Source organism: Ranitomeya imitator, chromosome 2 (genome assembly GCF_032444005.1).
Source record: "Ranitomeya imitator isolate aRanImi1 chromosome 2, aRanImi1.pri, whole genome shotgun sequence".
Taxonomy (NCBI): domain Eukaryota; kingdom Metazoa; phylum Chordata; class Amphibia; order Anura; family Dendrobatidae; genus Ranitomeya; species Ranitomeya imitator.
Window position 1 is genome coordinate 506,406,349 of NC_091283.1, and position 3,878 is coordinate 506,410,226.

Here is a 3,878-nt window from a genome sequence, read left to right on the forward strand (position 1 = left end):
GGTCCGACGGTACAGGGTTTCCTGCGTCCTGCACCACGCAGATCGGTGATAGCGGATATGCTCTAACAGCTCCATTAGCCGTCTGTATTGCCGACCACGCTGGTGCTGCGCCATTCTCGGTGATCTGTAGCGGCTGTAGAGGTGCTGGAGGTGTTTTTCTCATGACTTTGCGCTTAGCTGTAGGAAAGATTATACATGTGTCAGATATGTGCGAGCCCGTCGCAGGCCGCTGCGCTTAGCTGCAGGAAAGATTATACATGTGTCAGATATGTGTGAGACCGACGCAGGTCGCTGCGCTTAGCTGCAGGAAAGATTATACATGTGTCAGATATGTGTGTGCCATGGATCTCAATGGTGAAGCACGTGTATCATTGATTGTACAGAGACTGTGCATGTATACCAAAATATACACTTACGGGATAGCGATGTGTGGTGAATGATTGCCGTGGCGTCTTCTGTAGCTTCTGCGAGGCTCTCCATTAGCTCCGGTATATTCTCTTTTGTGAAAATTCTTCTAGGCTTCAGTTTACAAGCTATAAATAAAGATATAGGCCTTAGTAGAGGCGTGGTGGATTTTCTCAGAGCGGTTGTGCAAAAACTTTTCATACGATTACCTTTTCCTTTCCGGCACCCCGGTCCGAGCTGTTTTTTAGGGGCTCTAGAAACAGGGCTGTTTCTCGGCGTGGGGTTCTGGTACATCAGTTCCTCAACAGGCAGCTGATTGTGTTCCGTGGTGGTTGGTTCTGGAAACATGTCGACATCTGTAAAGAATTAATATATATATTTACACGTCTAAATACTTAAAAGCTATATACACACACACACATACATACACGCAGACACACAACGCACCTATGATGTCCTGAGTCAAATCCCACACAGCAGCGGCACCTGCATTAGTGTTACTATACTCAGCTCCAGGTGTATCACACTCCAGAGTAGGCACGCTGAAGCCGTTGAAAAACTCATCGGGAATGCTCCTGATAAAGTCACCTACAGCATCGGGGGTGTTCCTGGTAAATTCATCTACAGCATCGGGGGTGTTCCTGGTAAATTCATCTAGATTATCGGGGAGGGCCCTGATTAATTCATCTTAAACAAGAAAGAATAAACAATATAAAGATAATATATAAAACAATCCTTACTTAGAATGGGCCGCTAACAGATACATGTATATAAATCTTGAAACATACCTATTACAGAATCCTCAGCTTGGCTGGAAAAAGCCGAAAAATTTTGGGATTCCATCTAAAATAAATTATCTGTGTAAATTTTTTGTGCAATCTATATTAACCACACACCACCACTCGTCAAACTCATTTATATACCCCAACAAATAAACTGCGGCCCGTGTATAAATATTCTTATACTAAGCAAATCATGGGTAATACGGCTAAGTCTTTCTATATTATACAGCGTCACTAAATATGGTTTATGCGGTAAAACTATATTATACAGCCCCACTAAATATACCGCTACTGTATAAATATGACTATAAATATGTCTATGTTAAACAAAACACAGGTAGTAAGTAAGCGCTGCATGCGCTAGTTAGGGCGCATTAACAGTTATTAACTAATGTATTACATAAACTATGTTATAATAGCTGTCCGCGGCTAAGTCTTTCTATATTAATTATGGACCACAGAATATGGTTTATGCAGTAAAACTATATTATACAACGATACTAAATATGCAGCTAGCCTCCAGTATAACACTAACTTATTAAACAAATAACACCCTTAATTATGGTTTTAGAGATGCATAGTTAAATATAATTAAGCATTTGCGAATAATAAGACAACTGTCTTATATACTTACATTTAGAATAGCTCTGCTTTTTAGTCTAGTCGGACTTCTGGTGAATGTCTGATGTACTTAGTGGTCCAGCCAGCTGTATTTATCCTGAGTGTCAGAAATCAGCTCACCTGTTAACACCCAGAAACACACCCAGTTACGCCCCATCACACACCTTCTGTTAACACCCAGAACACAACCATACATGCAATTATTGCATGCATTAACTCACGCATGATATATCCGGATTAAAACAGGAATTTTTATACAGCTGAATTTCTGAAAGAAGCAGGCTTTTGATTAACGAGCCACAATCATTTTAATCAATCATGACGTCTAAATCGTATGATGCCATATTAGAAAAACAATATTTTACAAGCCAGACACCCGGATCATTCTCGGGTATTGACAAATTATTTAGATCTGCAAGAGCGCGCGGAATAAAGAAATCTGATGTGATTGCTTGGTTGAATAAGCAAGACACCTACACGCTACACAAGCCTGCTAGAAAACGCTTTTTGACAAATAAAATTTACGTCTCGGCCATTGATGCGCAGTGGCAGGCGGATCTCGTAAGTTTAATTGACTATTCAAGGGAAAATGATAATGTCAAATACATCCTGACGGTGATTGATGTTCTATCGAGATACGCATGGTGCGTGGCCTTGACAAACAAGACAGGCGCTAGTGTCGCCAGATCGTTCGAATTAATATTTCAAAATGATAAGCGCATACCGAAGAAACTGCAGACGGATCGCGGCAAAGAATTTATAAATTCATCACTCAGGCAACTATGTAATACGCACAATATTCATCACTTTTTTACAAACAATGATGTAAAAGCCGCTATGGTCGAGCGTTTTAATCGCACATTAAAAACCCGTATGTGGCGCTATCTTACGCATCATAATACCTTTAGGTATATTGATATTTTACCGGATTTGCTGCATAGCTACAACCATACGTACCACTCAACGATCCGCTGTAGTCCCGCGTCTGTGTCAGAGAGAAACGTGATGCAAATCTGGCGCAATATTTACAGTTCTACTATTACTAATAAACCGATTAAACCGTCTTTAACGGTTGGCTCTCATGTGAGAATATCTCGCTATAAGTCGACCTTCTGTAAGGGCTATGAGAAGACGTACAGCGATGAGATTTTTTTAATCACCGGCGTCTCCAATAAATTTCATAAACCCCTTTATAAAATCAGTGATTTAGCCGGGGAGCCTGTAGAGGGGTCATTTTATAAGGAAGAGCTGCAAAAAATACCTATGGATGAGGATCGTGTCTACAGAGTAGAAAAAATTTTGAGAAAAAAACGTGTCAGGGGTGTGAGTCACTGCTTTGTCAAATGGCTGGGCTACCCCGAAAAATTCAATAGTTGGTCCCGGCCTCGGAGTTGACAGATATATAACCATGGAAGCGGGCTCATTTTTCGTGACATTACCCAGTAATTCGTCAATTAAAATCTACCCTGAAAACACAATATCGAAGTACAATACCAAGTTAGCGTGGGCCGTTCATGTTTCGGCAGATTATGAGGTGCGTTAACGGAAATACAGTACCCCCATACGTGGAACACGTTTGATGCTTTTGAAGGGAGCTTCTACGCGGCTAAACACGGCGAACCGTTAGTACAGTATCACATAAAATCAGGATTTTACTCGTCCATTCCTAAGCTAGTTGGCGCGGTCAATGCCCGAATAGAAGCACTGTATTTATCTACGCCTGCCTACAGAATACGGTATGATGAGCTACGCCGCGAGGTGATCCTGCCCGACCCATCCCCTATACAATTTGCTCTGGGTACTAAGCTAAAATTTATTTTCGGACTGCAGACCGTCGATGACTCCCCCGTTGCTTTAATGCCGTGGAATCGCCGCTTTTACCCCGATTCAAAGGCTGGTTTTTATTCGCTTTTTGTATACACTGATATAATTCAACATCAACTTGTAGGTGACAGTTACGTTCAACTGCTACGAACCGTAGAAGTTAGCGGCGATGATAATGATATTGTCACGGTGCGCTACTCACGGCCCGATTACATACCACTGTGCAAGCAACACTTTGACTCCATA

General features: G+C 41.6%; 2 long non-coding RNA genes across 2 annotated transcripts; both read right to left on the reverse strand.

Moving 5' to 3' along the window:
- Positions 1 to 416: 416 nt before the first annotated feature.
- Positions 417 to 962, reverse strand: LOC138667532 (uncharacterized). The gene is made up of 3 exons (XR_011318808.1): positions 853 to 962; positions 615 to 761; positions 417 to 533 (listed from the first exon to the last, which is right to left on the reverse strand). It is a non-coding gene; the product is annotated as an uncharacterized lncRNA (long non-coding RNA).
- Positions 963 to 1,003: 41 nt separating this feature from the next.
- LOC138667533 (uncharacterized) lies at positions 1,004 to 1,901 on the reverse strand. The gene is made up of 3 exons (XR_011318809.1): positions 1,822 to 1,901; positions 1,194 to 1,248; positions 1,004 to 1,092 (listed from the first exon to the last, which is right to left on the reverse strand). It is a non-coding gene; the product is annotated as an uncharacterized lncRNA (long non-coding RNA).
- Positions 1,902 to 3,878: the final 1,977 nt, after the last annotated feature.